Here is a 26,880-nt window from a genome sequence, read left to right as displayed (position 1 = left end):
TATTCTCTCTATATCGAACATCATCAGTTACTTTGCTTCCCAGATTGCAAAACTAATTTAATACTTTAAGTGTCTCCCTTCCTAACCTAATTCTCTCAGCATCAACTGATTTAATGTAACTTCATTCCATTATCCTCGTTTTGCTTTTGTTGATGTTCATCTGGTATGCTCCTTTCAAGACACTGTCCATTCCGTTCACGTCAACAACTTGAAAATTGACCAACAGTGGAATTTAAATAATATATGAGGCGATCAAAAAGTTTCAGTGTGAGGTTGTTGCTACAACATATACGTAACGTAACAGGACTTCGATGGGAGTAATATATAAGCTTCTACATATAGGAACGGTTCAGTGGCCGGCCCCTCTCCTACCTCGAGCATGAATGTGTGTGATGTCCTTAGGTTAGTTAGGTTTAAGTAGTTCTGCGTTCTAGGGGACTGATTACCTCAGATGTTATGTCCCATAGTGCTCAGAGCTATTTGAACCGTTTGAACGGATCAGTGTGGCATTCATGTCTTTCCGACGTGCATGTGGTAAATGCATACAGCAGGACAATGTGTTTTACCAAACGGGTATCTTCAATATGGTACGTCGGTGGGGTAATTGCTTCAGCGTTTATGGCTGTTTTGCCTGATTGGCGTACCCATTCTTGGAACGGAAATTTTTTTACCACCCCTTATAATTACAATCGAAGGGGGAAACCGCTGTAATTTCGGAAATTTTTTATGGCTGTGGAGGTATGTGGCTTTTTACTCCGGAAGCCTCTGCCTGCTCTACGTCGCGAAACTGCCTTGAACCAACTGAACGTTTCTTTCCCGCCCTACTGATTCTCAATACTCCCTGATCTTGTAACAGCTACAGTAAATCAGTATAGTCCAGCAGAGTATATCGTGCCTTGCTGGTAAGTGACTCTTCTACTCTTATTTGGCTTCTATGTCGTAACCACTATCGAGCCTTCGTTAATTTTCAAAAGTGTAAGGAATATTCAACGGTCAATTACATACTGCATGTGACATTAAACTGTAACGCTCGATGCACACGAGCGAGTAACAGACGCTCCTGCTCGCAGCTTCAGAAGCCGTTTCAGTACACACAAAGCGATATCGCAACGATAATCTTTAAGCAGTACTAGACTACAAGGCAACCAGTGTGGGCGTGGGTAGAAGAAAGCATTGTGGCTGTTATACAAAAAAGCAGTGTTTACAATGGGCCACCTGAAATTAGAGAATATATTGTGAAACCTTACCGTCTCCTCTATATCTCTTTTGTTTACTCAACAACCGTCTACTGTATATCTCTTTTGTTTCGCAACCTTCCCTTCTACACTAACCTATGAAACCTTTCCTTAGGATTTCTATCTCTTGCTTAATAATAACAAATGAAATCTTCCCTTTGAAATTTATTCTCTTTCTCAATATTCGCATACAAATTTAATTGCTGCTTATTAAAAGTGATTTTCTGATTATTTCGACGAAACATAGAATGTGTCGTCGTCATGGCCCTCAGTCGTTATCTGCAATATCCCAAAAACGTTCCTTACCTTTTTTACTGTTACTGGATCGCCATCTAACTGCTACATCGAACTGCGACATGAATATACTTACTCTGGTTTACTATACTCTGTTAACTGCTGGTGGGCTGTCATAATAAGTGGCTTTATTTATTACCAAAGCTGACGTTATTCTTTAATAGCAAAGCTGACGTTATTCTTTAATAGCAAAGCTGACGTTATTCTTTAATTAATTTGACTGAAGTTACGTAATTCATAGTTACACTTTTTCGTGACAACAATAAAACTTTTGCAAAGTTTTACGTTGATGGTTTTGGGGATGGATTATAATCAGTAATGCAAAATTACTGGCAAAAATTAATTATATTCTGAAAACGTTTCTTCAAATGTTTACTGCTGGTAATGAAATGATTTTACAAACGTTCAAATGGGACTTACTTTTTACAATAATCTTACAACTAGCATTGCGCAAACATACCTTCAGTAGTCTTGAGTTTCGCAGAGAAAATAATTCAATAATATTAGTTCCTCTTATGATAATAGTTAGCTGATGTCTCTGTACATCCGTTTATAATCTCTTGTAAATCGTAGCTGGTGGCTGGCAAGCACACTGCTCCTCTCAACCTCTCGCTTCAGACCTGCTACCGACTCGCTTCACATCTCGCTTACTACTGACTTCCTACGAACGCTAAAGTGCAGTCTCTCCTGCCAACAATGCTTTCTGGTGCAGACAATCCCTGCTACAATTACAAAATGTATCAATGAGCGGTCTTTACCGCTCTTTTCTTAAAATGTATCCATACGCGGTCTCTCCCGCCCTTTTTAAAATTATATTAATCTGCGGTCTCTCTTGCCAACAATACTTTGGTGCAGACATTCCCTGCTACCACAATTATTTCCAACATGGTGAATATTAATTATTCCTACTTAATCCTATTAATAAAATATAAACACCTTTCATAAATTGTGATCTGACAATAGACAATAGAAATATACACGTCTTACAATTGTTAAAGTGTTATTACTGACTGAATATTTGTTCATTCCGATCAAAAGCCTCTCTCCAGGGAGTTGCGAAAGACCAAGTTCGAACAAAAACGCAACCACTAGAGCACTAACACAAAGTAGTTTAATAGTGATACCTCTATCATTTCTCTCCGCGTCCTGTTTCGGAGCAGTATCCTCATAAATCCATTCACATGCTCGAAACCATGTGGCTCTTTTCTAGTCATGGTGCGGCTTGCTAGATTTGTACCACAATCCAGAGTTTTTCTTCACCTTTTCAATTGACAATTCCGTATCTTATCTGGCTGAAACCATGGAAGGCTGGTGGCAGCTGTTGCTAGGTTTGCGAATACGTGTGCATCGCCGTGTTGTTCTTTCACAACGGCTGCTGATTCGCTGCGGTCGGTGAAAACACTGCGGAGCGGCAGTGGTTGACTGACACAGTACTCTGTCCACTTGTCTTCGCGCCTGTTGACAGTTTCATCACCGTAATATGCTTGGTTCTGTTGTTTCATATACACTGCTAAAACAAATTTAAAGGGTTATGAATCCCTGACATTGTCGGAGTGGCCTATTAATTCACTGAAAAGAAAGCTTTCGATACGAAGTTTTTATCGCCTTAACAGCTTGCATGTATACTGGATTACTGGTCTAGCAGTCATCTTCATATCCACAGAGTAAACGGTACGACATGCTGTGCGGTGAATCGCATTATGTCATAATCTGTACTCTGTTGATGTGAAGATGGTTGCTTAGCCCTGTCGAAACTAGTAATCCAGTGTACATACACACGGTCATGGCGATAAAAAATGCCTCAAATCAGATGCTTTCTTTACAAGTCTAAAGCGGTTTATCTAGGAACTGTTCGGGATACAGTTCATCCTGAAAATGAACAAATGGTGATTTAGTATCGAGACAGTTTATATTATATACACTTCTGCCCACGATACTTGGTCGATCAGGTCGACAGACAGATGGCCTACAGAGATGGAATAACAGCGCAACATTTTATTTCATTTGAAGGATGTAATGAAATCATTCGATTTGAGCCTCAAATTAGCATACAGAAATTTTCTTGTAACTCAATAAAATGTGTACCATATAAAAGATTAAACGACTGCGTGCACAAACTTTCCCTTTTCACTGACAATAATTATGGGGCCACTTTGTACGCTAGGAAAAATTGACTGATGCTTTAATTTTGTATATATTTCTAATTAAAACTCAAATGCAGAATGTGGTGTTTCTTTCACTGGTGACTTGTACACTCCGTTAGTACCAGAAGTAAATATAACGTTTTCCTTCCGCAAGTATTTCGACACATTTGACGCAGTTTATCAACATCAAGCCAACCTGCTCGTAGTTTGGCATCATAATGCCGTTTCACATGCAGAATAACTGTATTGGATATGGTTGTGACTTTTCCATTAATATTATCTAGTCAATTTGTCAGCATGTATCAACGCTACAAAGTAACAAGTAATTTATTACTTGAACTGTTTTATATTTTGTTCACACTTAATAGTGTATGGTTAATACTGGTAGTGGTTATCGTACGAAAGGCTTACTATAGTTTTTAATTATGTGATTTTCTTTGTTTTGTGGCCAGTGATCTGTAAATGAAAAAAAAATATCAGTCATTATCTTCCGGATGGAGGCGTGTATTAATTGCAGATGGTGTGATTCTCCGTTATTGGTTTTAAGTAATATCGTGCTACCTAAAATTCTACTAACCAAATGATTACAACAGGTATTAATAATCTGACTGCTTATTTACAATATGTTTCCTCTAGGTGCTAGAACTACGTTTAGAAATTCGCATTAAACGAAGGTTAGAAATAAAACTTTTACTGACTGTGATTGTGATTGATTATCAATGTTTAGAGCAGCGGCCGTATAATTTTTTTGCTCAAGAGCCATTGTTGACATAGTGGCGCGGCATCTTGGGCCGCATATTAACCGATCTGATTATGAATTTGTAACTCGCATAAATTAGTATGTTATGAGTCCTCAGTAAACTACATATAGTAAGAGCGCCATAAGTTGGCTGCCTGCCCCCAGGTACTCATCCTTAAAACACGGCACCATTCGAAATTCTTCGCGTCGACTGTTGTCTATTACAGATTACTGCCGTCCTCGGTGACACTAAACTTGTGCACGGTAATTGCATTGCGAAGTGCGGTTCTGTTGTCTGCATGAACAGACGATGACTTGAGTAATAACGCCAACTGTACTTATATTTAAATGAATAACACAATAGGAGACACGATCGTAAATGTTTGCTTGATATTCTGAACTTAATTTTTCTTCTAGTCACATAGATGGTGGAGAGTTGTAACGATTTACTGCACATTGCGCTCACGGAACGCCAAGAACCAACGAATTTTTAGTAATACGATTTATTGCTTGTGGTCGGTCCACCTAAAAGCGAATGAGAAACAAGGAGTAACCCCATCTCGAAGACTATCTAATGGCGAAACTCGACTCCCAAGTCACTGTTTTGGATTCTGGACTAATTTATTTTTCTAGTTTGCGTGGCGACAACCAATTTCTGGCGGCGTGCGTGGGAGGGCTCCCAGGGGCTGCTCTGGACTGCTGACGTCACCGTGTTCGTGGAGTCGATTATCCGGCAATAGTCGCTGGCTCAGCCAAACGCCGGGTAGCCAGCGAGCCGCTCCGCCCTAGTTCCGTGATTAGGCAAACGGGGTAGCTCTAAGCTCTGCTATAGAGTGAGATCACTTCGAAGCAACCTCACCGCAATATATTTATGGATGTACTGGGCGCCGGTAGGTAACAAGATTTATGTAATACTTCAATATTGTTCCCTTTTATTTTTATTGTACCTCCATTCTATAAGTTATGTCTTACAGTTAAAAAAAGAAGACTGGTGATAGTTAGATGGGTAGATCACGTAACTAATTTTGAGGAGCTGAACATTATCGTAGAGAAAAGAAATTTGTGGGACAGCATGAGCAGAAAAAGGGGTCGTTTGATAAGAGACATTCTGCGACATCATGGGATCACCAATTTCGTGCTGGAGAGAAGTGTGTGTACTGTGTGTGTGTGTCGGGGGGAGGGGGAGGGGGGAATTGTAGAGGCAGACCAAGAGGTGAATACTGCAAGCAAATTCAGAAGGATATGGGTTACAGCTGTTATACGGAGATGAAGTGGCTCGCACAGGATACAGTAACATGGTGAGCTGCATCAAACCAGTCTTCGGATTGAAGACCACAGTAACAACAACAAATTAAAGACAGTCTTGACTGCAGTAAAACACTTTTAGTAACTCATAGAGCAACTGACGTTCGTGGATCCACGATATCTTCTCCGTTCACGCTACCGTCTACCATTACGGTCTTTATGAGCTCAGGGTGGTCTCATTTTGACCAAAAACTGGTTACCGTTCCCAATGAAACTTTATTTCCGTCAAGAAATTGCGTGCTTATGGAATACCGTCTCAGTTATGTGATTGGAATCGTATTTTCATGTCAGAAGTTACAGTTTGTACTCGTAGTAACTGACGGAAAGTCATTCAAATGAAAGTGGGCTTCGTCGCTAAACCAAACCATGCATGCGCGTACTAATTCCCAACATACCGCGCGCCAGCCGTGCAGTTTGAACGTCCTAACGCAACCCGGTCAGTTATTTCATACAGTTCAAAAATAGCCACCCTGTATGTAAATGTAGATGTAGATGAATGGCGCATCACTTCATGGTCAAATAGAACCATTGATACGATTTGTCTCTTTCTTTTCTTTACTCACTCTATTAATTTAAATTAAATCCATTGGAACACTTTAGTTATGCAAACACAGGTAGTCATGTAAGCGATCACTATCTCTTTTGTAGTGTGTAGAGTTACACGTGACCTGTGGGCGTAACAATATTGAAATTGGGTTAAATGTGAAAAACAAAAACTGTGCAGACCATATATTCTACGTGAGTGGAGCTGCGGGGGTTAAACTAGTCTTTAAATAACTGGCGAAAATGTGATTTCATTCCTCACCTCATTCAGAACTTACAGAAATGTCAGACGGAACTAGACCACACTCAGAGTATTACGGCATGTTGTGTGTGACGTTAGCTGACTGGTGTGGGCTTATCTACGTTCCTCGCTCCAGGGGGAGACTGCCACTCCCTGCGCTACTGATAGCGAAAGTAAGTGGGAGAACTTGGGCTCTGCCACCTCCGTCGCCATAGAGACACGACGCTGCTGCGGCCACAGCCCAGAGGCGTCCGGGCAACCCAGCCATTTGTTGGTGGACCACGCGACGGCGCGGCCGCTAATGATGATGGATGTCCCGGAGGCCGTACAAACAACGCCCGTCGACGGCGTGGTTTCTCAAAGGCGAGAGCCGGGCCGTGCCCGTAACCCGGCAACCTCTGTTTACTGCAGTAAAGGGCCGTGACCACGTGCCGGTGTTGGACGAAATATTGCGGCCGCATTGGTACAAACACCTGTTACTGCAACGCACTTCCTGGCGTATCATCAGTATAGGCCTTTTTACGTAGTAGATAATGTTAGGTTGAACATACACGGAAAATGAGAAAGTCTCTGGTTATGAACCTTGGTAGGCTACCATGGATCGCAGTGGCGATTTAAAACTATCACCGTCACAGGAGTGGTGCTGATATTCCTAAACGCTAATAAGGCGACTGGAACTGATCATACATTTTTGAAGAACGGCGTGATGAAGCCACCGAAGGCTTTTGTAATGTGGCAAGGTACCTAACTAGTATTTTGCCCATAATAACTGTGTATGAGATGTTGGCTCCAGGTAATGCACCTTACACAACATCACTCACATTAGCTGAAACTCCTTTTGGCTTCTGTTTTACACAATGGTTCGACACTAAGATAAACAACAAAACTGAGCATATTACCGTAAGGTTAATACTGTAGGGCTGCTAATCCTACCAGTCAACCTGAACGAGGTTTGCACTGAAGCTATAATTAAAAATCAAATGCGTGCTTGTAACCGGTAGTTTATTACTCCGACCCAAGTGGTTGACTAGTACGGCGCTTAAAATGTTGTCTCAATTAGATAAATGATCTTTTATCTACGGTTATAAGGAAAAATCACAGCATTAAATAAGTGTATGATTAAGATGGTCAATAGTTAACACAACTTCACTGAGCTACTAATCAGCAGACATGTACGTTATTCATGTGCATTAATTGAAGCAGGAGGGGGAGAAGGAACAGGAATTATTGATGTTAGCGCCTTAGGGACAGTGTGGGGAATCAGCGACGACGAGTGGAAATGTGTGCCAGGCCGGGATTCGAACCCGGGATATCCTGTTTACTAGGTAGTTGCGTTAATCACTGTGTCATCTGGGACGATGAAGTTGAATCCATTGACCATGTAGGCGAATCACTGGTGTCCATTCTTTCGGACGTGTCTAAAAGGACAGAGGGGCAACGAATCCACCATCTTCATAAATACGTCCGACCTCCTGCGGGAAACTCAGAGGAGCGAGCATGGAGGACATGGACATAGACTGCAAATAGGTGGCACTACGTAGGAGTGTGGGTCGGCTGTGAGCGTGCTGAGATAGTCCTTTCAGTTGCGATACAGTTCCGGGTGGCGCAGGGGCTTATGTAACTAACTGTCTATTAAGCAAAAAATCCTGGGTTCGAATCCCTGTACGCCGCACATCTTCACTCATCGCCGGTAATTCCGTGTAATGTCCCGATGCACCTAACATCAATACTCCCCTCCCTTTCCTTTCCTTTCTCCCCCTCCTCCTTCAATTAAACCAAACGTTTCACAGCTGCGGATTCCGCATGATCTCTGCCCTTTCTGCCGTTCCGAAAGAATTCTCTGGATCTCAACACATACGATTCCTTTTTGTGGGCTATATTAAAGACAAGGTGTACAGCAATAACTCCAAAACCATTGCTGAGCTGCAAACAGCCATTCAGGAGGTCATCGACAGAACCGATGTTCCGTCATTCCAGTAGGTCATGCAGAATTTGGCTACTCGTCTGCGCCACAAATAGTTCAAATGGCTCTAAGCACTATGGGACTTATCATCTGAGGTCATCAGTCCCCTATACTTAGAACTACTTAAACCTAAATAACCCAAGGAGATCACACACATCCATGCCCGAGGCAGGATTCGAACCTGCGACCGTAGCAGCAGGTCGGTTCCGGACTGAAGGCCTAGAACCGCTCAGCCACAACGGCCGGCGCCACGTCATCGCCAGTGATGACAGGCATACCGAACATCTAATAACCTAAACCCGAATATCTGTGCTGACGTTTGTATGTTGAATAAAATGTGTGCACGCCGTAGTTTGTATCTAATTTACGTTTCTTTCATGTCGTTCAATAATTCTCATCAAGCAGATACACCACAAGCCACCGTACGGTGCTTGGTGGAGCGTACCCTGTACCGCTACTAGTCATTACCTTTCCTGTTCCATTCACAAATAGAACGAGAGAAAAGTGACTGTCTATATGCCTCCGTACGACCCGTAATTTCTCGTATCTTATCTCTGTGGTCCGTAGGCGCAATGTATGTTCGCAGCAATCAGGTTCAAATGCCGGTTCTGTACATTTTCTCAATGGTGTTTATCGAAAAGAACGTCGCCCTACATTTTTCGACATGGAGGGCTGTCTGCCATTCATCAAGCTGACGGAAAGTTTTTCCAAATCGCTTTGTGTCTATGTATAGTCACTCAACTTAAATACTTTATACTTACAACATAGTATCATCAGCTACAAACCACAGATTGCTGCCCAACCTGTTCACCAAAACATTTACGTGTGTAGAGAGCAACAGCAGTCCTATCACACTTTCCTAGGGCACTCCTGACGATACCCTTGTCTTTGATGAACACACCGTCAAGGAAAACTTATTGGGTTCTATTAATTACGAGGTTTTCGAGCCACTCAGATATATGTGAACTTGTGCTGTATGTTTGTAACTTCATTAACAGCCTGCAGTGGTGTACAGTGCCAAACGCCTTCAGGAAATCGAGGAATATCTGCCTGTTGCCCTTCTTCCATTGTTCGCAGTATATCACGTGAGAAAAGGGGAAGCTGAGTTTCGCACGAGCGATGCTTTTAAAACCATGCTGATTCGTGGACATAGGCTTCGTCGCCATCGCTGACAAATTCTTTTTAAGTTTTAGGCTGCCCGTTTTCCAGTACTATGATAAGAAATCTACACGTTGACTGTGTTAAATGCAGTCGACGCAGACAGTCGACACAAAGGATACTTCCTTGTAGAATAAAAGAAGTAGTAATGACTTTTGCTGTGAAAGGGATTTACGGAGTCAGAGGAAGAAGTGGTCTTGGATACTGACTTTTTCCTAACCTAATTCTTGTAGGCAACAAGTCCATTCATCCGTCTCTACTGATAATGAAACACCATATGTATTGATATACTGCTTATGTTTGACTTTCGACGCTCTCTCCGTTGCTCGACTTCGTTTCCACAGCAACGGTAACATGGAAACTTGATAAAAGACAGTAGCTGTGACACAATAGTACCAAATTAAGCAGGAAACGAGGTTGTTCGTGGAGCATCAGATGCTTTCCGAAATGCAACTTCCTCTATTACTTGCTCTAATCAATGTATCAGTACAACGAGCACTTAAAACACCGATCCTTTGAAGTTGGCACTGTAATCTGTAATAATTGAACACTTCCATTAATAAGCAGGGAGAGTGGGACTGTCCGATTCGGCACCGTTTGATTGGGAGATAACTATCAGCAATCAGCATAAATATTTCGAGCAAGCACGCGGCCCGCGGGTACAATAACGGCCCGCTATTGACTGGGGAGCGGGGACAGCGCGTATTGTCGTTACCATCTGGCACAATGGCTGCGCCACAACGCGCCATCCGTCAGCAACCAGACTGTACGATGGAATCAGGGCGCTGAATGACGGCGTTGTATCTGTCATCGATCGCATTCACACTAATTTTAGTCTCTCTCGCGTGACACATACTTAGCTACCGTTTCAATTATCTCCAAGTAACCTCTCAAAACAAACACAGTATCGTTACTCCACTTGATTAGATACGCACATTGCCAGAGAAGAATATTCTCCCAACAAAAAGCTGCAGCTGGCATTAAGCCTGTCTTCTGCACTTATGTAGCTGCTGTGACGTCACTTTTGGTCAATGACATTTCATAGATGAGAAGAAAGTACTATTTCTAATGTATGACGTAAGAAGTGGGGTTAGGTGCGGACGACGGATGATACGACGGGTAGCAAGATTTTGCGTGAAACTGCGCCAACTTGTAGACATACAGTGAAAAGCCAACGAAACTGCTACAGCTGCAACTATAAAATTGCGTGTGCTGTTAGTGGAAGAATAGAAGAAATGCCTCTTAATGCTCGGTAATACATTCCTTTGTACAAGTTGGATAAAAACTGTATAAAATGAAGGATATTTTTCTGAAAACTGAACGAACAATTACGACAGATGCGACAACGTCCTGTGCCAATTTAATGTAATTCTCCTTTGAGATGAATAAACTGTGGGTCGAGCCATTGTGTTCTACACCATAGCGCCCCCGTGAGCACGTAGAAGTGTCGCAACACGACGAGGCAAGGACTCGACTAACGTCTGAGGTAATGCTGGGGTGAATTGACAACATGGATCCTACAGGGCTGTCCATATATCCGTAAGAGTACGAGGGGTGGAGATTTCTTCTGAACAGCACATTGCAAGGCATCCCAGATATGCTCAATAATGTTCATGTCTTAGGAGTTTGGTGGCCAGCGGAAGTGTTTAAACTCAGAAGAGTGTTCCTGGAGCAATTCTGGACGTTCAGAGTGTCTCAGTGTCCTGCTGGAATTACCCAAGTCCGTCGGAATGCATAATGGACATGAATGGATGCAGGGGATCAGACAGGATGTTTACGTACGTGTCGCCTGTCAGTATGGTATCTAGGCGTATCAGGGGTCTCATATAACTCCAGCTGCACACACCCGACATCATTACAGAGCCTCCACCAACTTGAACAGCCTTTGCTGACATACAGAGTCCATAGATTCATGAGGTTGTCTCCACACCTGTACACCGGTACACGTCCATCCGCTCGATACAACTTGAAACTAGAATCGTCCGACCAGGTAACATATTTCCAGTCATCAAAAGTCCAATGTCCGTGTTGACCGTCCCAGGCGGGGCCTAAAGCTTTGTGTCGTGCAGTCATCAAGGGTACACGAGTCGGCCTTCGGCTCCGAAAGCCCATATTGATGGTGTTTCGTTGAATGGTTCACACACTGACACGTGTTGATGGCCCAGCATTGAAATCTGCAGCAACTTACGGTAGAGTTACACTTCTGAAACGCTGAACGATTCTCTTCGGTCGTCATTGGTCCCGTTCTTGCAGGATCTTTTTTCCGGCCGCAGCGATGTCGGAGATTTGATACTTTACCGGATTCCTGATTTCACGGTACACTCGTGAAATGGTCGACGGGAAAACCCCCACTTCATCGCTACATCGGAGATGCTGTGTCCCATCGCTCGTGCGCCGACTATAACACCACGTTCAAACTCATATCTTGGTAACCTGCCATTGTAGCAGCAGTAACCAACCTAACAACTGCTCCAGACACTTGGCTTGTATAGGCGTTTCCGACAGCAGCGCCGTATTCTGCCTGTTCACGTATCTCTGTATTTGAATAAGCATACCTACACCAGTTTCTTTGGTTCTTGAGTGTGTACTCTGATTGTCAACCATAACAGGAGATGTAGGTTCAAAATGGTCCTGAGCACTATGGACTTAACATCTGTGGTCATCAGTCCCCAAGAACTTAGAACTACTTAGACCTAACTAACCTAAGGACATCACACACATCCATGTCCGAGGCAGGATTCGAACCTGCGACCGTAGCAGTCGCTCAGTTCCGGACTGAAGCGCCTAGAACCGCTCGGCCACCGCGGCCGGCGGAGATGTAGGGATTGTAGGGATTACCCTTGGGCCAGGGTGCCCAATTTCGAATTTTAATATATTAATCCACACATATTTTAAGAATGGATGTACTACGTATGTTTATGTGCTTGTTTCACATTACCTAATAAACTACTGGACCGGTTCCAGCCAAAGATGATACACTTATTACCTGCTGTCAGGCAACAATCGCTGTGTGAGTAAGAACGACCTACCTATCATGGTTTAGGAGATACGACGTCACAAACACCATAATGCGTGAAAAACTAGGGCGTTGTGTATAGTTTGAATTTATATTTCTTTGCTACAGACTCTATTGGCAACACAGTTCGCAGACAGTATCTACGTATGCTGCTGAATGTACCTACAAAAATATATCACTATACGACACGTATTTGAAGAGAAATGATGTGATGAACACTGAGATTCTGAAAAAACGCTAAGAAACTCTTACAGTTGGGTCAACTTAAGCAAATCCCTCACACCTGCCGGCGTTACTGACATCTTTGAACTGCGATTCCCAAACGGCTGTAGGCGAAAATAATAGCCGTCTGTAGAGCTATGAAGCGGTGTTGCCATAGAGACGGTTGCAAAATCGAGTTGTAGACACGCGGAGCAGCTTCACCCAGCTTACAGTAACACTATGTTTCTTCATTTGTGTATTGTACTTACATGTTTGTATATTATGTACGCATAATATACAAACTTTATATGTTTCTCTGTACGACTCTTTCATAATTTCAAAGGTGTCTCGATGAATACATGGAAAGACATTTTTTCGCTGTTGCACCACAAACAAGAAATTTGGAAAAATTAATACCCGTGCAACGCCGGGTTTCTCAGCTAGTAGTTTTGAAAATAATATTCAGATCTGATTGACAGAATTTTATTGGCGTTAAAGGACTTTTCCCGTCGCTTCTCCGGTTGTTTCACATTTAACAGTGAAAAGCAAGATAACAGAGAATTGTTCCGCTAATATTTTCAATGTGGTTGCGTTGCCTAACCTTTAAGTTGGAGTACCGTATTTTTTATTGTGTAATTTGCTTGATTTCATCCTGAAATATGAAATTGTTCGAGCAAGAAACGATCGAAGAGGGAATTCGCGCCAACACCGAGTACTTATCTGCCTTATACAGCAAAATATTAACGTGTTGCTGCTTCACACATGTTATTTGTAGCACGATTACCCTACCTGCAGTTCACATTCTGAACAGAAGAGTACAAAACGTCGACTAAACGGGGGTCCGCTAATATTTTTCTAATTAGCTGAAATGCATGTGAAATGTAAACTTTTCGTCTTCATCACTTGCAAGAAGTGTATGTACAACACAAGGTCATGACTAGCAAGTAGCTGCTGTCAGTTCATTAATCTCAAAGGAAAATAACATTAAATTCGCAAAGCACGTTGTCACAACTCTCGTAATTATCTGTTCAGTTTTCAGATAAGTATCCATTATTTTAATAGTTTTTATCCAACTTAGCACAAAGCAATGTACTACTGAGCAGTAAAATTCATTTCTTCAAGTAACAGCACACGGAATTTTATAGAGTGTCTGGGGGTGCTCAAAGCAACGACCACGAATAGTAGTACTCTTTAATAGCACGAACGTACGTTTCTTACATGTCAACAGATTGTAAGTGGACTAATACGTGAATAAGTCTTAAAAATTGACTTTTTAAATTTTGGCCAAAGAAAATCTCTGTAGTTTTCTGAACAAGAAAAGGTTTAGTTCGAAGACATTGTACCGAAGAAAGCCTCAAAATTACAGGAATTTAAAAGTGTCCGCACATATCTCACTCAGACACATCTGTTGAAATAATAATTGTGTTCTCACGTGGTTGTTTGACGTTTCAGTTTCTAATGTCTTAGAGACACATGATAATTTGAGAAATAATTACATGGTAGGACTTGAAACCAAAATGAGAATTTTAATAACGGTATATGGGAACAGGTACCAAAAACTGTTCTGTTGTGACTAAATTCCTTGAAAATAAGTGTACTGGATGCTTTATTTCAATTGTGTGGTGCAGTGTCAAGATTTAAGGTTGTGAAATTAATGAGAGTTCGTGGTGCATTGAATATCCAAAGAATGTTAATTGCCATTGACCGAAGGAGACTCTTTGAAGCAAAGAAATCAGTGTTGGAAGTCAGCAAAGAAGCAAGAAAAAAAGAAGAAGTCAGGAAAAGTAAAGAAAGGAAGAACAACAAGAGAGACAAGACGAATATGGTCCTGTGATGCAGGGTAGGTAGAGAAACATGTTTTAACTTTAACTTGAATTCCCAGAAGTTCACGTTTTTGACGTTCTGGTACATACTGGTTAAAAATTATGGCAGAGGGCTGAAATTTTATATACTCTCTTACAACATAATTAACTAGCAGATAAACTTCTCTTCTGACTTAAATATGAAAACTAAAGACATTTTAGAGAAAAACTATGAGTTAATTAGTGAAATTATTGATTACCATTATTATAAATTTCTGGACTATAATTCAGGGGAGCAATATCTTTTTAGAAATCTATTTTAAACATAATAATCTAAATAACTGCCATAAAAAATGAAGCTTCTACTGCATTTTTATTTCGAGATATGTTTAGTGTGTGCACGTAAATAATTAACATGCTGTATTTCACTTGCAAAATAAAATATAATTCAGAGAAAAAGTGTGAGACCAAAAGCTGTCGCCTATACATCAAATTATTCCCACATCTGTTAAAAGATGGCAAATATTAGATGGGCTTGTAACACTTATACTTTGAGCACAGACTTAGAAAAGTGACAGGTTTTTCAAAATTTTCCTTTGCGTCCACAAACCAGTGCCCTTGAATGTCACTCGTGATCAGTATTCGTATAATGGGTGTAATTGGAAATATATCCTTCTGTGTGTGGAACGCCATTCCACTGTTCGACTTTCTGATTCTTGTTCGAAGAAAAGATATCATGTCTCCTAATACATATAGCGACGAGTGTAGGTATCTTTCAATACTTTAGTTTGTCAGTAGTGGTGATAGCACTGCCTTCAGCAACGGAAAACTTCTGAAAAAAAAATTGTCAGCACTCTTCTAGTGGCCTACACCAATGGTGCCGTCGACATGTTGGATGTTTCGAGCACTTGATACAGTGGCAGAATGGTTACTGCAGAAAGGGTACTGAGCCTTTGGGCAGACAACGAAGCTTACCCAGCAGCTTCCACGTGAGGACTAATCCAGTGTTTTAGCAACGATGATATTCACGGTATCGTGTCTAAAAGCATTCTTCCCCGAAGGCGAATCGTTTTCCCTTCCAGATATCCTGCCACAATGGATTGTCTAATACGTAAACCAGTAGAGGCTGAAACGTCCCCTTTTGAACAATTATACATGACTGTCCTTAAACTGACACGCAATATTTTTAGCGCAACGCAATCTGACTTTCAATAATCCCTACAAAAGAATGGCCCTGACTAACGTTAACCTATACCTTTCACAAATCACTTACCTCACAAAAATATTCGTTACTCTAACTACCGCAATACAGCGAGCGCCACTACTGCCAGCTAAATAAAAGATTCAAACTACAGAAGGCACTAACTACTGATAGGTATAGTTAGCAAATGAAAGATTTTAATAGAGAACAAACAATGTATTTACCTTAATAGTGTTGAAAAATCATAATATACATAGCAGTTCATGACATCCAGTCTTACAAATTTCAAAGGTGTAGACCCACTCTAGTCCTTGTAGAGATGGCCAGCAGCCATCTGCTGCGACTGTGCAGGTGCACAATCGCCATTGAAGAGTCTTGCGGACAATATAGCAAGTCCATAACCACCACTTGTGCACTCACAAAGTTTTTGGAATTGTCCTTAGAACCAGCAATGCTGTTATTCAGTCCCTTGATGAATTATTAACACACGTGCAAACACTAACAGTCCCTGCTTCTCACATATTGTCCATATACTATGACCAACAGAAACGTGTGCAGTGAAATGGAACTTACAAGTTAATAATATGATGAACTGGTGTCAATTACAATTTTATAACATAAGAATACATTTACAAAGGTAAAAATACATCATTAAAGAGCATAACAATACAGATAACATTTGTAGTACAGGCTTTACAAAAGAATCAAAATAACATATACATCAGTGTTACAGGAATTATGACATGAGTACATACATAAAAGATCAGAATAACTTTCGAAACATCAACTTCACACATGAGCATTAAAACAGAACAGAATAAATAATGTCTAAACATCTTTACAAAGAAAATAACGTATTATCAGAAAAATTCTATGACATAACTCTTATTAGCTAAACACATTAAGACAGGAAAAACACAAATTCACATAGTGTAATAACACAAAAATTCAGGACAGGATTTGTTTTCAGTGTGACATTTGGTACTGCAGTCCACCCCAAAATTTCATTCCATATATCTTTCCTCTTATTTCAACATTTGTTTTCACCAAAAAAATTCTATCCAAGCTTGCTTTCTGTATTTATATGTTCACACATTCCTTACCTCATTATTTATTTTCCATTATCTTACCTCATCATTTATTTCCAAGAAAATCCTACCTAAACCTGTTATCCCTAAACCCTACTTTTTTGGTTCATATCCTCTTTCAAAATACTTCTCTGGCTAAACCATTTTCTTATAGCTTCTCAATGCATTTCTTCCAATTCATCACAACTTGTTCTCTTATATGGCCTACCCCTTCTTAAGCTAACTTAAATCTACTGAGCTCAGATGCTAAACTAAGGGACGAGGCAATGCAGCAGCACAAAACAATTAACACAAACAGCAATGACAAAAAAAATGCAAATTGGCAAAGCAAGCAGCAATATTACAACTAATATAAGGCAATGAGCAGCAAACAAGAAAAATAAATCAGTAGTAAAACTGGCTTAACAGAGTAATGTAAAGTGAAATTTAGTAGCACTATGCCTGACAAACAGCAGCAGCAAATGCAATAACTTATATCTAAACATGACATAGCTCAAGCGGAAAAAATATTACAGTAAAAATGGCCATGTTTAATATCTATGTCACATCTTAACACTAGAGTGATGCATCTCAAAAAATTACTCTGCAGGAACGTTACCAAGTCGTTAAAAAAATTATTTATGCAATTCCTGTGAAGGGAAATTTCTATTTGTGCTCTCTTTTCTAAGAAAGTATATCACAAACGTATTCTTCACTGGGTCTGTAGACAGAAAATAGTGATATTAGTACATCTATTAAATTTTATAACAACCAATGCTGCAGTGCAGCTAGAAACTAGATATTAAAGAAAATGAGCAAATGTGTACAAAGGAGGGCATGAAACATCATTCATTATCCATATGGCATTTCATAAAGTAGTAAAAAAAATCTCTCAACTAGAAAGACAGTAGTCATAATCAGGTGTATAGACATAAAAATATTTCTCATCATTTCATTAGGAATTTCAGTAAATATCATAAATTAAGAGCTCCACAGTGTTATCATATGTTTTCAAGTTCGAGTGTGTCGTATTTGCGATGCTTTCTACAAGGGAATGTCAATAGCGAAGATAATGGCCCCTTTTTTTCTTTTTCACCTGTGCCTCTGAAAGGCACACACTAATGGCTTTTTTCCAGGCGACTGTCGTGCAGCTGGGTGCCCACGACTCATTACGTGAAGGTGGTCACTTAACTTTCTTACTGAAATATTTACGACACCAGTTTGCATTACAGTGACAGTCTCATATAAAAAATTTCACAGGTCGAGAATTTGCGTTGTAAATGTGTAGAAACAAAACCCTATGAATATAACAGTGTTCAAAAAGTTTTCGTCGGCATTGTGATACATTCACGCATTTACACACATTTAATACTCTTAAAGTACGATTCTTGGTTTCCAACATCCTTTTCCACAAATCAGAGTCCCTAACCACTACTCATTATGCATATACGTATTCGTCGACACTTCTTCAATATTTCATCATAATAAATATGTAGCATAATCAAATTCCTCATATACGGTAGCATCATCTTATTGATCATAAACATACCTCAACAGTATAATACACATCGTCATCGTAAAAATAACATCATAACACCTCAGTCAAATCCCAAAAACGTCGTAGCTTTCTGCAATAATGTCAAAACGTAAAAAAAATTCTCTTCACGTTTCAATAGTGTCATCTACCTCAAACGTACTTTAAAATCATGCTCCCTTACGAAATACATCATTCAAAGCTCTCATAGTATCACAATGGTTCCAAAAACATATGAACAGTTCACAAAGTACAGACAAAATACAATTTCATAAGTATGAAGTTACCCAACTGTGTAATTGCGTAAACGTGTGTCACTGATGTAGTAAAAAAAATGTTTATCTCTCAGTTAAATGATCAGATAGTTGTGTAATTTGTGTGTTAGAGAAATATGGTACCGATGTGTAAAGTTGTATAAGCAAATACCATATTAGCTAGGGCTCCTTGTGCTTGTAAAATACATGGTACACAAAGTAAGCATGTACCCCCCTGAGGATTAATGTAATTATACCCTGAGGTGTTACAGATTATAGCAATGGAATGAAATGTATCGCAGAAAACCTTTGTATCATTGTACTTCAAATATCTTCAAAAATAAATGATTTAAGTACAAAGTTAATCACTCAAATACGTGTCCTGTAGCGCTAAATGTGCGTCTTGAAGTAAGATAATCTATGTGGAAGTGTCGTAGTTATTGTCCTCCGAAAGCTAAGTTCTGCAGAAGCCAATGTACTTACCTCATGATAAACAAAAGTGAAATGCTTTGCGTATAGATATCTTAGTTATTATGCTTATTGCCATGATGTAGAAAGTACTGTGCTGTAACGTATTGCTGTGCTACGGAAAAGGCAGTCTCATTGTAGCTATACCACAAAAGTTACTACTAAAACATGTTTTACTTTCCGGAATAATACAGAAAAACTGTGCAGATATAAAACAGAAACACTGCAAAAGCAACATTGTAAATTGTCACTCATTAGTAGCGTCATGATAAAATCGTGTAGCTGTCACATAAACTAACCACTGTGTCATCTGGTATCTCACTGAAAGTACTTTAAATCCAGAATGTATTTTCAAGTAAACCAAAATGTTGCATTAAAATCTCATTAGCAGTACCAGTATATGTTCTAAGTATGTAAGCCTTATAGTCATTACGTAATCGTGCAACTAACAAGCAAGAATGCACACACGCAATAACACTGTGACGTCTGTTCACTATAACAATGCATTCGTAATTTCTGTTTAAATAAGTTCTCTTGGTTCTTGATTGGATATTTAACTTCAAACATTGTTGCATGGTAACAGTTTCTAAGTCTGACAATGCATACTAGAAATGTGAAGTGAAAAGTTTTATGGCAAAGACAAAGTTAAAAAGCAGATTATCTTTCAATAAACGGATTTACATGTGAAATGTGGTGTAAACCTTTACTCTTCCTAGTACACAGTGTTTCAACTTCGACGCAATTATCATGTGGTATACGTCAGTAAGGAATGGTAAAGTTTTTCTCAAGGTTAGCGTCTATGTTATTTTTCTCTGAGCCAGCCGGCACACGTGGCTGCCTGCGGTGCAAGTCATTGTCTGTCTTTTTGTTGGCGTGCGTCGTTATTGGGATTAGGAGACCTAACTTCTACAAATTCACCTTGTCGAGAGTGCCCTGCTCTGTTTGAGTCCGCCAGTTCTGATGGAATTCAGGTCTGTCGTTTTGTCGGTAGTTTACATAAAAAATGGTTCAAATGGCTCTGAGCACTATGGGACTTAACATATATGATTATCAGTCCCCTAGAACTTACAAGGGAACCTCCCGATCGCACCCCCCTTAGATTTAGTTATAAGTTGGCACAGTGGATAGGCCTTGATAAACTGAACACAGATCAATTGAGAAAACAGGAAGAAGTTGTGTGGAACTGTGAAAAAATAAGCAAAATATACACTGACTAGTCCATAGGCGACATAGGCAACATCATGGACAATGTGAGCTCAGGAGCGCCGTGGTCCCGTGGTAGCGTGAGCAGCTGCAGAACGAGAGGTCCTTGGTTCAAGTCTTCCCTCGAATGAGAATTTTACTTTCTTTATTTTTGCATAGCTATTATCTGTCCGTTCGTTCATTGACGTCTCTGTTCACTGTAATAAGTTTAGTGTCTGTGTTTTGCGACTGCATCGCAAAACCGTGCGATTAGTAGACGAAAGGACGTGCCTCTCCAATGGGAACCGAAAACATTTGATCGCAAGGTCATAGGGCAACCGATTCCTCCACAGGAAAACACATCTGATATATTCTATACGACACTGGTGACGGCATGTGCGTCACATGACAGGAATATGTTGTCGACTCACCTAACTTGTACACTTGGCGAATGGGTAAAAAGATTCTTCTACCTTGTCCGATTTAGGTTTTCTTGTGGATGTGATAATCACTCCCAAAAAAGTGATGAAAACATAAGAGTTTGTCACATAAACTGAAAATAAAAAATTAAACTTGTCACTCAATGGAAGATTTGAACCAAGGTCCTTTCGTTCCGCAGCTGCTCACGTTACCACAGGACCACGGCGCTCCTGCGGTTCCGGTGTCCTTGATGTTGCCTATCTTCCCATGAACTACTCAGTTTGTATATTTTGCTTATTTTTTCACAGTTCCATACAACTTCTTCCTGTTTTCTCAATTGATCTGTGTTCAGTTTTTCAAGGCCTATCCACTGTGCCAACTTATAACTAAATCTGAGGGGGGTGTGATGGGGAGGTTCCCTTGTTAGAACTACTTAAACCTAACTAACCTAAGGACATCACACAACACCCAGCCACCACGAGGCAGAGAAAATCCCTGACCCCGCCGGTAATCGAACCCGGGAACCCGTGCGTGGGAAGCGAGAACGCTACCGCACGACCACGAGATGCGGGCGTAGTTTACATAGTTTCTTGTTTGTCGGTCATGTGGTGGAGAATGTCTCCCGGAATCGTATCTGCGCACTGAACTGTTGCGTCTGAAGTTATTCTGTCTCCCTTGATAATAATTGGTTTGGTTTCCATATTGTCTGTTTCTATGGTTATCTCTGTCATATTCATAATTATGGAAGTGCGATCTTTCTCTGTAACTATTATCCTTCCAACGGTTGTCATACGGGTGGTGTCTGTTTTGGTCACGATTTGTGTTGTGAGAATAGCCTTGTCGTGTCCAGTTATTATTTCTGTCATTGCGGAATTGTGACAGATGTGACTTGTAATTGTTGTGCTCCTGTTTTCGCGTTCCGCGATTGTCAGTGTCAATTTCCAATTGTTGTAACAGTCCCTGAAAAGCTTCAATGTCGTCTTTGCAACGTCCTGCCAAAATAATATGTCGTAAATGTTCAGGAAATTTGATTAAGCAAATGCGGATGAGTCCTGAGGGGCCGTCAGGGTTTGACAGGTACTGATTCTTGTGCAACATATCTTCAAAATATTTCACAAGACTGAAAAATTGAGATTGTTCGAAATGTTTCATCATTATGATGCTATGTTTTACTCGGTCTTGTGTGGCTTGAGACCAATATGCTGAGAGGAAGGCATGGTAAAATTCTCCTTCACTGTGGCAATCGTGAACGACCGATCGCATTCTTACAGCTGGTTCATTCTCTAAGTAGCCACACATAAATTCTAATCTGTGCCCTAATGACCAGTTGGGAGGAAAACAATGAGAGAATTGATGAAGCCACGCTTGTGGATGAATGTCGTTGCCAGAATTCTTAAATGTTTTGAATTTACGTGTAGTAATAAACAGCTTATAGTCAAAATCATCATGTCGGTGAGTCGCATATCGGTCATTGTTACGTCGTTTCGGCGGTTCCATTTCAAAATTCGGTGCAGCTTGCCAATTTCGTTCATAATTTCCGAAATGCGCTGTCTTATTATTTTGTGGCTCTTCCGTATTTCTATGTCCCTCTTCCCGTATTGGTGCGCGAGTGTCCTCTGAAATATGTAATTCTTGTATTACTTGTGCCAACTGATCTTGTACTTCCCGGATTTCTCTTTGGTGTTGCGTATTAATTTGATTCTGATTTTGTTTAAATTTCCTAATTTGTTCGTACTCTTATGTGTCAGTGAAGGCTACAGGTCTTGTGTCATTCAGATCATCATCCACCTTTGTAGATACATTATTTAGCTGATCCGAAAGTTCAACTACTTTCTCTGATAATGAACTAATTTCCTCCATGTGTCTTTCTGAACCAATTTTCAGAGTATCTACTGTGTCCTTTAAGTTTTCCTGAGTTTTTGCAAGTTGCGTAACCGAATCAGTAGATGCAACTGAGTCAATTTTAGCTTGCAAGGTCTCATGATTTTCATGAACGATAGTTTGCAGTTCTTTTATGGCTGCTTCGTGATTCTGTAATGCATTTTCATGCCGCGAAAAAATAGGTTGAAAATGCTCACAAATTTGTGTTTTTACGTCATTACAAACTTTTTGACATTTCGATTCAATGTTATGTAACTCAGTAGTTAAATCTTCACGTGTTTGTTCAAGTGTGGTGTCTAACTTCCGAAGATTTTGTTCCATTGTGTCTAACTTTCGAAGATTTTGTTCCATTGTGTCTAACTTTTGAAGCTTTTGCTGTGTTTGTCCCATTTCTTGTATTAATTGTAATAACAATGCACTGGTGTCTGAAACATGTTCCTCAGTGCTTTTCGGCAGTGAATTTGCACTGGCAACATTCACATTTTGACAAGCAGAAAATGTGTCTTGACTTATTTGAGAAAACGGTGAGGACCCAAAACCTGAATCTACAGTATTTGCGAGATTGTGTCCTGTCATTTCGGATTCCTGAGGCGAGCTATTGCCGACCGATCGATCGATAATGCTTCCCTGTTCACTAATTGTTTCACTGTCTATGCCATTATCTTCCGCCCGCTCCATTTCCCTATGCACAATTACCAAATTACTACTTTGAATGTCTGTTAATTCATTGCACAGTGGTGCTGATAAACTACGCTCGTCGTCACTATTATTTGTCAGTTTACTTTGGAGCCTAGTATTACGTTTTTCACACGCCATTATTGTCACAATATTTCACACGACAACACAGAAAAGCACAATTTGAAGAGCAAAATAAGAAAACACATTAACATAGCACTGAAAATAATATCTAGTTAATTGCAAGCGCAGCTGCGAAATACTTGATGCAAATCTACATGCATGCCACAACAACAATGAAAGACTGTAACTACAAAGGAGAGTCTCTCTACAATTACGCACTAGCAATAAACAATAGCTACACTAATTACACAAACTACAAGAAAAAAGTCAGAAGATTCCAGTGAGGTATCCTCGGCTAAGGGTCGACATATGAAACGTCCCCTTTTGAACAATTATACATGACTGTCCTTAAACTGACACACAATATTTTTAGCGCAACGCAATCTGACTTTCAATAATCCCTACAAAAGAATGGCCCTGACTAACATTAACCTATACCTTTCACAAATCACTTACCTCACAAAAATATTCGATACTCGAACTACTGCAATACAGCGAGCGCCACTACTGCCAGCTAAATAAAAGATTCAAACTATGGAAGGCACTAACTACTGATAGGCATAGTTAGCAATGAAAGATTTTAATAGAGAACAAACAATGTATTTACCTTAATAGTGTTCAAAAATCATAATATACATAGCAGTTCATGACATCCAGTCTTACAAATTTCAAAACTCCGCCATTTCTCTCCCCACATCCACCACTGCTGGCGGCTCACCTCCAACTGCGCATCCAGCTGCCCAACACTACAATGGCAGACAACAATGCAAACTAGCCACAGACTGCACACAGCACAGCCAGTGATTTTCATACAGAGCGCTACGTGGCGTTACCAATATAAAAACCTAAACAGCCTACTTACAAGGCCATTGAATCTAACACTAAAATGCTGTGTTCTTTTGATGGAACGTGACGATTTTTGAAAAGTATTTCGAAAGAGGACCGAAAATGGAAGCGTGAAATGTGTGACATTACTGTAAAATTTGAAGAATTACGGTTTGTTTCGCAGGTGAGAAAATGGGAATGGAAATCATCTTTTAATGGTCCTTCGATGTCATGATTATTCCAGGCGAGACATTACCTGGGCTAGACACGAATGGCGTACAAGATATACCTGGCCTCGTGAAATCATTCCACCATACGCCGATACTGATGTAGGGGAAATACGGAAAGTGTGATGGACGATCTCCTTCCTCCCAAGAAAGAGGAATTTTAACCTCACGACCTCATTTTTCGCTTGCTTACTGTTATCTTCTACATCAGTCTACGTTGTCATTTGATAACGAGACGGATTTTAAAAATTCACCGTATAAGCTGACAATGTGAGATCTAAATACCATTCTAGAATAGTCATACAATGCGAACAGGTCAAAAACTTGAGATGAAATAATACTGCATCCTAATTAGTTACCTACATGGAGATAAAAAATTAAGTGTGCATGTTACAATCGATGTACGATAAAGACCGTTCGGCTTGTTTATATAATGGACCACAGATCTGCAATTTTGCCTATTAAATTTGCGTTCAGGGGCTGTAAAGGCTTACGACATTTCTCTAACTTATGAACTCTTCTGGTAAGAACCTAGACTGTCAGTATAATTTCATGCTGCTAGCAGCAATTCGACAACGTTCTGATATAGGTGCAACTGTGTTCGATAGGGAACTGTATTTTACCTAGTTCTGATAAAAGCCTCTGCAATGATTAAAATAAGGTGGCAATTATTTTAGAATTGCGTGTGTGAAATTGTGTATTTGCTAATCCCATGAGTATTAAATACATAGCGTCATGCCTCAATTCAGTACCACTATCAATAACTTTCTAACTTCGGCATGAGGAACATCCAAACATACTTTGGAATGATTGAAAAAAGTGGGAGTTATTTTAGGTCGTGTATGTGAAATTTTGAATTTGTTATTGCCTTGAGTATTACGCATAGTGCCAAGCCTTAGTTTAATACCAATTTGAGGAACCTTGTAATCTACCTATGCATATTCCAAGCCTCAGTTTCATCTAACTTAAGCACGATGACCATCCAAACTTAGATCCTTTGCAATTACTGAAAAAAGTGGCAATTATTTTAGAATTGTGCATTTGCTGCTACCTTGAGTATTATCCATAGTGTCAAGCCTTAGTTTAACACCATTGCAAGGAACGTTCTAACTTAATTATGCGTACCAGCTTGAAGAACTTTTTAGCTTACGATTTTCATATAACTAACAAAAGGCGATTTTCAATAATTATCATGGTTGTAACAAATGTGAGAGTTTAATATTTCAATTACGCCTGAATAACTATACAATGAACGGACCCCTACTTGCTCCTTCGTATATTTTCTTCATTTTTGTCTTTATTGGCTTGATTACGATAAAGTTAATCTGGAAGTGGCTTGTATATTCTATTTTCATTATTGAAATGTAAGAAATGTCACTCGCTTGTTTCTAGTAGATAGCAACGTCATATCTACCCTGCAGCTATTCGTGCTACCTTTCCCGTGGTATTTACAAGGTTCAGAAGAACTGGGACTACCTTTGATTCAAGCTGTTTTAGTTTTATTTCTAGACCATGCCCTCGTAGACATATTATAGAATCATGTTTATCTTCTGAAGAAGGCTCAATTATTTGGGCTGAAACCTCGGTAAAGGTTCGTTTCATTACTGCAATCGAGGCTAATAGTTTCTTATATACCTTCTATTCAGTTTTCTTTGTGTGTTATTTTTATTCTGTTATTTATTAAATATTAGAATAAAGCGAAAGGCTGAATTTTCACATCTTTATTTGTAGCTAGTCACAAATGTATATTTTTTTACATTGCTTTCATGTAGTTCTTTAGATGTTCCTAGAATCATATTCGCAGAAACTATGTAGTGGAACGTGATAATAGGTACACAAATAAGTTAATTCCTTCTGTGAAATCTCTTCAACATTTCTGCGATTTACATATTTACATAAATGAAAATTTTGGTTCAGTCTTAATCTATAATAAAACTGTTACTTGTAACATAACTCCATTTCCTGTCAGTCCAAAAAGATACAAAGAATTGTCAAATGAAAGTGGTTTAAGGTCCTTCGCAGACACAGATACTGTATAGGAAACTGATAACGTAAAGGACTCAATTTCACAATTCTCTACCAATTTCGGATCATATTGCATATGTTTTCCTATTATTAAATGCACTGCTTTCTAGTGGTTTCCTCTTGAGTTTTTCACTGAAGGAGACACAGATGGTTATAATTACTTAACTGTGCCTTAAATGTCTTGAGAGAATCAATTTTTCTGAGTGAGGCTGTTTTACATTTGGATTCAACATGTCGTTTCATTCTGTTCGCGAGTACCGTTTCGGGATAGTGACCAAGCTAATTGTAAATAAAATGAAATCAGTATTTGTTACAAACAGAATATAGCCTGAAACAGGAAAGAAATTTATGGCAGCT

The sequence above is a fragment of the Schistocerca piceifrons genome, chromosome 2, assembly GCF_021461385.2.
Source record: "Schistocerca piceifrons isolate TAMUIC-IGC-003096 chromosome 2, iqSchPice1.1, whole genome shotgun sequence".
Lineage (NCBI taxonomy): Eukaryota > Metazoa > Arthropoda > Insecta > Orthoptera > Acrididae > Schistocerca > Schistocerca piceifrons.
The sequence above is the reverse complement of the archived record's forward strand: the minus strand, read 5'-3'. Positions refer to the sequence as shown.